The following is a 10,791-nucleotide window of genomic DNA, read 5'->3' as shown; positions in this document are numbered from 1 at the left end:
CATAACAGAATCGAGTGCAATCGTCAATAAAAGTAATAAAATACTTTTTCCCACCACGAGATGGTATTGACTTCATATTGCATATATCTGTGTGAATTAAGTCTATATGTTTTGAATTTCTGTCAACAGACTTATAAGGATGTTTAACAAACTTACTTTCCACACAAATTTCACATTTAAAATCAGGCAATACTTCTAAAGTAATTAATTTTCGCAAGGCTTTGTAATTTACATGTCCCAAACGGGCATGCCATAAATCATTTGACTCCAATAAGTAAACAGAAGCAGAATTCTTATTAATACTGTCAACAACCATTACATTCAGTTTGAAGAGGCCCTCAGTGAGGTAGCCCTTTCCTAAGAACATCTCATTCTTACTTATTACAGCTTCATCACTAACTAGGACACACTTAAACCCGTTCTTAACGAGCAGTGCAGCAGAAACTAAATTCTTCCTAATAGTAGGAACGTGCAGAACATTGTTCAAAGTCAACACCTTGCTGGATGTCATTTTCAACATTACTTTCCCAGTTCCTGCAATCCTTGTTGTTGTTGTGTTCTTATGAAGAAATCTTTATTGAACTCAGCAGGAGTGTACGTTGCAAAGGCTTCTTTCGCAGAGCAAATATGTCGAGTGGCACCTGAGTCGAGAAACCACTCCTTGGGATTTCCAACTAAGTTGCACTTCGAAATCATTGCACAGAGGTCATCTGCATCTTTCATCTCTTCCACGATGTTTTCTTGACTTTTGGCTTTGTCTTTGTCTTTGTCCTTTTTTGGAGCACAACTATCAGAAGACTTGTGACCAGCCTTATCACAGTTGTAACAGTTGCCCTTGAATTTCTTCTTGGCATGTTCTGACTTTTATCAGTTGGACTTCTTTCTCTTCTTGCCTTTGGTAGTAGCTTCTTCAACAATATTAACTCCAATTATTGTCGAACTCTTACGAGACTTCTTTTGGGTGGTCTTGTTATCTTTCTTAATCTTAAGCCGAATCACAAGATTTTCAAGATTCATTTCCTTACGTTTGTGCTTTAGATAGTTCTTGAAGTTGTTTCACGAAGGAGGTAACTTCTCAATCATTGCAGCCACTTGAAACGCTTAATTAACTACTATGTCCTCAGCAATCAGATCATGGAAAATAAGTTGAAGTTCCTGCACTTGTGATCCAACAATTTTACTATCTGACATTTTATAGTCTAAAAACTTTGCGACCACAAACTTTTTCAAGCATGCAACTTCTGTCTTATATTTCTTCTCAAGTGCATCCCACAATTTTTTCAAAGTTATCATTACACTATAGACATTATATAAGTCATCCTCTAAAGCACTTAGAATGTAGCTTTTACATAGGAAGTCTGCCTGTTTCCATGTTTCAATAATCATAAACTTTTTTCTGTTTGACATATCAGCAGCAGGCACTGGAGTTTCTTCATTGGTAAATTTCTGCAGACCAAGAGTGGTAAGCCAGAAAAATACCAGTTGCTGCCATCCTTTGAAATTCACACCAGAGAATTTTCCCGATTTCTCTACTGGTGGTACAACAGTTTGGGTTGGTGTAGCAACAACCACCGTAACATTATTGTTTGCCATTTCATAGTCAGAATCTGTAATAAATAGAAATTGATACAAATGGCTCAGTAAGCAATAACTTAAATTGCAAACTTAATAGGAGTATAAAACCACGAAGGTTTTTTTTCCACTTGAAACATAGATTAAAAAAATTAAAATAATTTCCTTAAGATTGTTACACAATTTGTGTTTAAAACAATACTACTGATTACAACAAACTTTGTAGAAACACGAAGTTACCAAAGTTTAATGAACCAATGAAGAACAGAAGAACATAAATTAATTCACAAAACTAAAATCTGTCAAAACGTATCAGAATCGAAAAAAAAGAATGGAAAGAAGATCAAGCCCACTGAATGCACATTGTCCCCTTAAGGAAATTATTCCCCTCTAGTATCCGAGGTTTGTTTAGAATATGTCCTCCCAGGATAGAATGATTTCAATCACCAGTGTATTGATACCCAAAACACTTGTGTCAGTGAGCCACTCAACGACAATAAATTACACGAAGAAAATTTGTGCAGAAGAAGAAGAAGAAATCAGAGATTTTGGTAAGTAAAAAGTCTGAAGAATTACGGGTATTTATAGCCAAGAGGAACTGATTTCGAAAGGTTGCAACCTTTCAGAATCCACATGACCATTCATGAAAGTTTGCAACCTTTCAAACGGTTATGACAGTTCCTGAAAGTTGCAACCTTTCAGAACACTCATCTCCAATGGCGGGAAATTCAAATAAAACGGGAAAATATTTTAAATAAAATGAGTCGCGTGGATCCGAGTCGGGTCGGAACGTTTCGGTTAATTAGCTAAATAATTAAAACGTTTTAGCCATTTAATTTAATTTAATTTAATTAAATAAATAATTAACTAAATAATTAAAACAAAACTTTGTCCAAAAAAAAATCTCTCGATCATTTTCTGAAGCCGAAGCAAAGCGAGCGACGACGACGGCGCGAGGGGGGTCCCTCCTTCCAACCCTTTTATCAACTAATAGAAGTGTTTCTTTATTTAAACACTTCTATTTTTCTTTCCACCATTAATGAGGGAGAAATACCTTTTCTTAAAGCATAAGAGAATCTTTTCTAATTCCTCTTTTCATCTTCCCTCCATTTCCCATTAACTCTTGCTATACCCAACAAACAGTTCCATTGTCAAAATGTGCCAAGAATACACCAAACAATATCGGCTATTTTCATTTTCCAACGTATTAATCCTATTTCGGAGCGAAGATTCAAAACTTGAATTGTGAGTCACGGGCCAAGACTCCAACAGGACTTGGAGTGCGAAGATTGATCTGTGAACAGGTGAATTTCTATTTATACTTTAATCGAATTCAAAATCACAATTAGTTGTGCTTTTTCAAAAATAAAAATAATAAAAATATGTAGTTACAAAATTCCTGAACTCCTATTAGCACTAATCACAATTATTTTGTTTTCTCCCACAAATGAAAAACTGTCTACTCAACATTGTTGAGTGAAACTGTCTTCGCACAGGTGATAAAAATTCATATGTAGTATAAGGTGGGGCCTGTTGACACCCAATTTTGACCCTCCACAATATAAATTAATCATTTCGAGCTTCTCCAATTTCAAACGATTTAAAATAATTAGTTTTATAGAATTTCCAAAAATAAAAAAAAATAAAAAAATAATAATAATAATAAATAATAATAAGAATAATATAGTTTGCGAGATTTTTAAATAGTTTTGTCACTTTTCATAAATTTTAGATGGTGTATATGTTTTACATAATTATGTATATGATTAGTATATTTTATGATTATTCGAAAATCGTCAAAAAATAATAATTATATTTTAAATATTAGGGATGGTTATAGTTTTGAGTTAATGAGTTTTATGAAATTCTAAATACTTTCAAGCTATGTTTAAAGTAATTTTATCATTTTTTTTATAAATATGTATATTTTGCAATCACGTTATTTTATAAATATTTGAAAATCATCACAAAAGATTTTACATTTTAGTTAAATATTTTATTAATTTACTTTAAGTTATAGTTATAATTTTGAGTTAATTAGTTTTGTAATTGAATTAATTAGTTTATAATTAAGTTAATTATTATTATTATTTTTATTTTATTTCGTTAAAATTAAGAAGCTCGTTAATTAATTTATGAAATTCGCCTTGTTTAAATGTCAACCAAATTCACCGATTAAATTCAATTTGGCTACAATTGAAATTCATTTGGCTATTGTGTAATTGCAATGCTAGCCACTTCTCACCTTATCCTTAATTCTTTTTTTTAGATAAAAAATTGGGCCATTTATTTGCCATGTTTCAGCAGCCCATTACAACTCTATCAACAGCCCACCAATTCAAGCAACTTTTCTAGCCCATTTTCTTTTTTCAGCAATCCTCTTTTGTTTTCCAATTCGTCCAGCCCATTTTTCCCATATATTACAACATTCCCAGCCCAATCTTAACACAAAGAAACCCAATTCAATCAACATACAGCAGCAGCAACAATACATACAACCCAATACGTACAAACAGTACCCGCCCCTGTTGCTCTTCTTCTTCACGCGAACACCGAAATTCAGCGAGCAAATTGCGCTGCAAATTCGGAAGTCTCGCCCAACTACCCTGCAGAACCCATACCCTAGTCAAACCCTCACATCTCCTTTCCCCCCCTTTTTTACGGAAATCAGCTTTTTCCCATCCCTTCCATTGTTGACTTGAGAGAACAAAGAAAAGAATTTGAATTTGAAAATTAAATTTTTTCAATCCATTTTCCCCCCTTAGATCAGCTTTTTCCTCATCTATTTAAGATAGTTTTTTTCATTAAGAGAAGATAGGTATTGAGAGGGAAAAAATATATCTAAAACAAAAAAAAATCTTTGAAGCTGTCCTTGATCGTTTTTGTCTCGCTCATTCGAGTTTCTTGGAGTTGTGTTTCGTTAGAAGAATCGCTGCCCTCCTGAGCTCGTTTGTCCTAGTCTCGCTGCCCCGGAAAAGGTGATGCTCTTCCCTTTACCATACTCTTTCCGACTTCGCTGTTCCAATAGGGTGTTATTTGAAATCTTATTATCTTAATGCACTGTATCTGTTCTTAAGGACATCTTGATTCAGTTCCATACTGATTCAAAGATGGACATTATGTCGAGTTTGTCACTTCTCTGTTTATGTGTGCAAGTTTGCTCGTTTCGCTATTCTTCATCTCGAATGTGCATATGTGAATGTCGAAATGTCCTAAGCAAAGTTCCTCTTGAAATTTAAGTATAGCTAACTTGGTTTGAATCTTGATTTTAAATCGAGCTTTGTTTCCGTTGCGAGTTCATAACTTGGCCTATAACTTGAGTTCTTTTTTTTTTCTGCTCATATATATGTATATATTCATAGCTTGTATGTGACAAATCGGTCGAGTTCTATGTTTTGTCCAAGTCCAAATCTCCTCGACACATTAACGTCCTATTTCGGCGCGTCCTTAGCTCATGTTCAATTAGTAAATTGGGTTAGACATATGTCCCCTAGGCTGCTTTCTTTTCCTCTTTTCTCTCCCAATATATGTTTAAGTTATATGTTGCCTCCATATTAGATTATATAGTAAGAATCAGTGACCTTATTTGACAGACTTTAACATGAAATGGTCCTGTTCCTTTGAAATATCCTCGACAAGTTCTTGGTGTTGTGCGCATTTACTTAAAGTTCTAGATTTGCTTTGAGGTGTTGCTCACTGTGACCTACTTTAGATATAAGGTTTGTCTATTATGTTTTAAAGGGTGAATATAGAGTACTTGGATTGGACAATATGTTTCAACTCGTCCCAATTAGTTGTTCGGTTGCACTTTGATCATATTGTTGACAACATGTTTACTTTAGCTATATAAATTGTGAAATTTTGGTATGGATGATGTCAATTTGATTTTTCTTTGGGAGCGTTGATTGACTCTTATTATGTGTTTCATTACTTTGTTCAAATTTTGGCCACTCTTATCTCCAATTTTTATAATTTTTAATCACTATTGTAATTTTTCCTAGCAGACTTTATTTTCTTGATTTGTTTTACTGTTCTGATATGCTTCTGCTCATGTCCTAATTTAGTGAAATTAATATTAGTTTTCTTTAGTTCTATCTTGAAGATTTTTCTTAGGTGTATTAGTCTTTGGTGCTAAAAATTATATTATAGTTGCCGCTTTATGCTTTTATTTGATTAATTTTACTATTATGTTGTTGTTTGAATGAATACACTAGTATAGGTTTAGTTTGTTTTATTTTGATAAATGTGTTCCATTATAATTTTCAACTCGTTCCAATTAGTTGTTTGGTTGCACGTTGATTATATTGTTGACCACATGTTTGCTTAGCTATACAAATTATGAAATTTTTGGTATGAATGATGTCAATTTGATTTTGCTCCTAATTCCTCCACTAGTTGTCATGGTTGTTGAGTTTATTCATTGAATGTGTCTACCTATCTAAGACTACTCATAAATAGAATCGATCTTACTTGAGAAATATTTTAGCGTATGTTACCAATTTTGATTTTATAAGGTGCGGATTTCAAAAGTTTAGCTTTTATTCGAAGTCTTTCAAGTTATACTAATTGTGTCTTTCCCGTTTTTGATGCATGATCCCTTGTGATGAGTTCGATGGAGCTCTTTCCTTTCACTTGCATCTCCAACGGGGCCATTTAGGCCCAAAACTCTTCTCAAATCATCTCCTTCGGTGTCAAGTTCGAAACCACAAGTTTATACATGGAAAACAGGGGCTGGAAATCGAGAATATGTCCTGGAAAGCTAAAATCAGGCTGAAAAACGGCCTGTATACACTGATAAACATGTTGTATACAGCGGTATACGCTGATATTCAGGCCCAAAACGTAAAAACGCAGGGCTGAGGCGGAATATATATGTTTGGAAGCATGAAATACCTGAAAAGAGTTAATATATGCGCTCATATACACTGATATACATCCATCGTATACCAAAAACGGGATTGGGTTAAAACCCAAAAAAATCCAACGAATTTGGCCCAAAAGGAGGCCCAAATTCATTTTCTCCCTTACTCTTTAATTATATAATTGTGATTATTTATTGTTTATTGTTTAACTCTAACTTTATAATCGTAAATCAACTTAGTTGAATTTCCCAAAAGACGAACTATCTCTCTCTGTTGTTTTGTTTCTAACAAAAATCTTATTTTTATCAACTCTTGTATTTTCATTTATAATCTTTAGTCATTTTTTTTTTATTTAGTTTAAAATAGTTTTTTTTTTACATAAACCAAAAAATGACTCAAATAAAAACCAACTAATTTAGTTTCGTTAAAATTCTTATTACTTGTCTTTAAATCAAATATTTCAATTAAGGTCCCATTTTTCCTAAAAAATAAAACCGCTCTTTGTTCAACCATTTTCTCAAAGTTAATCTAATAGTGTAAATAAACAAATAAATAAATACTTACTTGGTCATTTTCTCAAAGAAGGTTAGCCAAAACTTTTATTCTTCAATTAATTTAAAAATGATTTTCATGTTTTAAAGTATTGAATTGGTTTAAGTTATTTCAAAATGAATTAAATAAACTCAAATTAATCTAGTTTTATTAATATTTTAATCACTTATATTTTAAGTCGAATATTTCATTTTGGATCCCTTTTCTCTAAAAATAAATAAAATAAAATGCGTCATTTATTTAACTTATTTTTTTTTTAATCATATATTGTAAGTTATTCTTATGTTAAAACACTTTTTTTAGTCAAAAATATATTTTAGTCAAGTCGCAGGTCAGCCGCATGTTAGCGGGCACTTCGAATGCTTAAACCCTTCTCGAAGTGTAAATTGAACCCCGAACCTTCTTTGGTATTTTCAAATGATTTTTTCTGTTTAAATCTTTGAAAATTATAAGTTTTCTTAATTTCTTTAAAAAATTAAGTGGCGACTCTTTCTAAGTATTTCTCAAATTGTTTTATACTTAGAACATTTCAAAAGGTGATTTTTCTAGAAATAGTTAAATTACGACACAACAGGGCCTTGAGAGCAACTATTATCTTCTTTCCATCAACGAATTACAATTTATAGAAACAAAATGCAATGAAAAATTAAATGATAATTTTATTTTATTTTTGTTATTGAAAAATAATAATTTACTATTTGACTTTTCATTTGCATTTGTTTCTTAAAATTGTGTCAAAACGTGACTCCAACATGTTTTTAATTCATCATTTTCTCCTCAGGCTTTGGCTCTGGATCACCAAGAAATGATACATTTGGATTCTCTTTCTTGATTTCCAAATTACTATAAAGATATTTCTCCACGAATACATTCATTTGATATTATCATGATCATGAAATAATAATGTTGTAGAATTCTATTAGTATATAAATATTGTACAATTTAGAATAATTATTATTCAATTGACGTGTGAGTATTTAATTGGTAATTAAGTAGTTAATTATTTCATCCATGTTGGCATGTATAATTGGCATAAAGTCAATTAATGATGGAGCTATAATATAAAATTTATTGATTTTAAATTTTAATTTTTAAATTTTAAGATAGCGACATTAGGTAATACTAGCATTTAGTTTTGAATATATATATATATGAGTGTATTAAGGAAATTAATTAAGACAAACATAAAATTGATTTCAAATTATTGAATTCGTCAAAATCCATATGTCAACTTTAAGTTTGCTTGTCATAAGCCAGGCACGAAAAGAAAAATTTGAGGAGCGGTAAATAATTGATTCATAAATTAAAAAATATTGATAGAATTAAAAATGTGTCTACGATATAGTAAAAAAAGAGTAAGACAATGATACATGTTTGGCCAAGTGATTAAAAAATACATATTTATAAGCACTTTTAATAAAATAGCTTTTCAGAAAACTATTTTTGAAAAATATCTATTTGTTTTTGATTAAATATTAAAATTATTTTATAGAGACAAACTATTTTACATATATATTAAATAAATTATTTAAAATTTTATTTAAATAAAAAGTAAATATTATACATAGATCAATTGAATAAAAAAATTAAATATTGATATAATATTAACATAATAATTTTGATATAATTAAAATATCAACAACAAAATTAAGAATCATCCATAAATTAAATTATAAAATAATAATATACAAAACGTAAAAAAAAATAAAACAGTTTAAATAAAAATGGAGGATAAAATTCTAAAATACAACTAAACTAAACTTATGAGATATGTTTACTAATTAACAAGAGATATATTGATAAATATGTATAAATGGTGATAGTTTTGTCTTTTTTCCTTCTTTTGTTTTGCTTATAATTCTTAATAGGAAGAAATTTTCAACTTCTCCTCAATCACATAAAATTGGGATATAAAATTACATTTTATACATGATATATAATATAATCAAATATGCATAACTAAATCAAATCACAATTCTTCGCACATAGCGCAGAAAAAAATATCAGTAATTATATAATATATAAAATGATAGTAGCCAGTAGGTAATAAGACAATCCAAAAATATTAAGAATCAAATATTTCTAATATAAATATAAATTACAAGGTCATATACAGATATTTTATTGATTTTGTTAAATCGTCTATTTTATTTTCAACTGCGGTAGTAACATTTCATATATTTTTATTTTTATCTGAAACAAAGCATATATTCTCTCTATCAAACCCATAATTTATCAAACATCTAATTGTGTAGTGCAAACAGAATCTTAAAAGCGAAAACAAAAAACAAGAGCATAAACTTGTATGATTATGCTTCAACTAACAAGTTCAGATTTTCTGTTGTTCAATTTATGAGCGTTTCTTGCTTCCTTCAACAAAATTAAGTAGCATCATATAGTTTTTACAACCTGCAACCATATAATCTTACTTCCTAGTACGGAAAAACCTTTTGTATAAGGTTTGATATGGTGAACTAAGGTAGAGTAGACTGATGATCCTGTAGTCATTTGGCCGACTATTGAAAGAAAAAACTTGCATCTGCTTCTCCTAAGTAGTTGCCAAAGCATCAGGTAGTAAGTATGATTCTACAACAACCTGCAATCATCAACAATATGTGAGTATAATTGTTCTTATTGATGTGCGAATTTATGAGCTAAATATCAGTTTAAACTCCTAAAGGTTAGTTTCAAAGGAAGCCCACATCAACCTATTTGCCAGGTCAAATGTTCATTTCTTATGACATATTGTGTGCCTTTGGTTACATCACAAAAAAAATTATTTCAGAGAAAGAAGGTTCAAGCAAGGAATAGGATATATCTTGACCCCTTTTTTTTAAACTAAAAGCTTCTAATTTAAAATTGAGAGGGAAAAGATAACGTTGCTGCCGACATCTAGAAGCGAGCAATGTTTTACAGGCAGTTGAATAAATGGAAGCAACGAAGGTCACAGAAAATGAAAAAAATTAATTCACTAGCATATAGGTTGGTTGAAAAAGAAAAAGAAATTGATCTTCCTATTTGTAAAAAGGAAAAAGATATATTTATTTTGAATATTTTGAGTAATATTCCGTTAGAATTGATAAATCATTTTAAGTAGGAATATCTGGGGTATTTATTTTGAACAGGGTAACATTCAAAATTTAGTCTTGCAAGAAAAAAATTAAGAAAGACATTTTGGGAATTGGTAAAATTTTGAGCAACGTATTATATAACAAAATGATCAGAAACAATGTTGTTTGATTGAAGCCAATATCAGGTCTAAAGTATTCATCTTTCATATCTGTTTTCATCTATCTCTCCATTTTTAGAAAAACTGAAATGTTAATCTGTTTTCATCTATCTCTCCATTTTTAGAAAAACTGAAATGTTAATCTGTTTTGTTTAAACTGAAATAGTTTTAAAAGTAAGTTTGAAGAAAACTGTGAGCATACAAGCTCATAACACCATTGATGAACTTAGAGAAGAAACTAGAGTGAGGAAGAAATGAGAGAGAATTTTATTAATCTGAATCTGGATCCTTTTACAAGTGAGATACACCCATAGATTTATAGAAAGCCAGAAGAAGAAAAAATATCTAATCTACTAACTAACTGATTCATCAGCACAGTAATCGAGGTAACTAACTAGCACTAACTAACATTCTGAAAAGACTGAAATGACCTTCTAACTAACTAATGGATTAGTAACTAACTTATGAATGTTTAGCTATTTCAACACACCCCCTCAAGCTGAAGGGTGCATGACATTAAGCACACCAAGCTTGCCTAAAAGGTATACATGTTGGACCTGACTCAACCCTTTTGTC

This window comes from Solanum stenotomum, chromosome 6 (genome assembly GCF_019186545.1).
Source record: "Solanum stenotomum isolate F172 chromosome 6, ASM1918654v1, whole genome shotgun sequence".
NCBI lineage: Eukaryota > Viridiplantae > Streptophyta > Magnoliopsida > Solanales > Solanaceae > Solanum > Solanum stenotomum.
The sequence above is the reverse complement of the archived record's forward strand: the minus strand, read 5'-3'. Positions refer to the sequence as shown.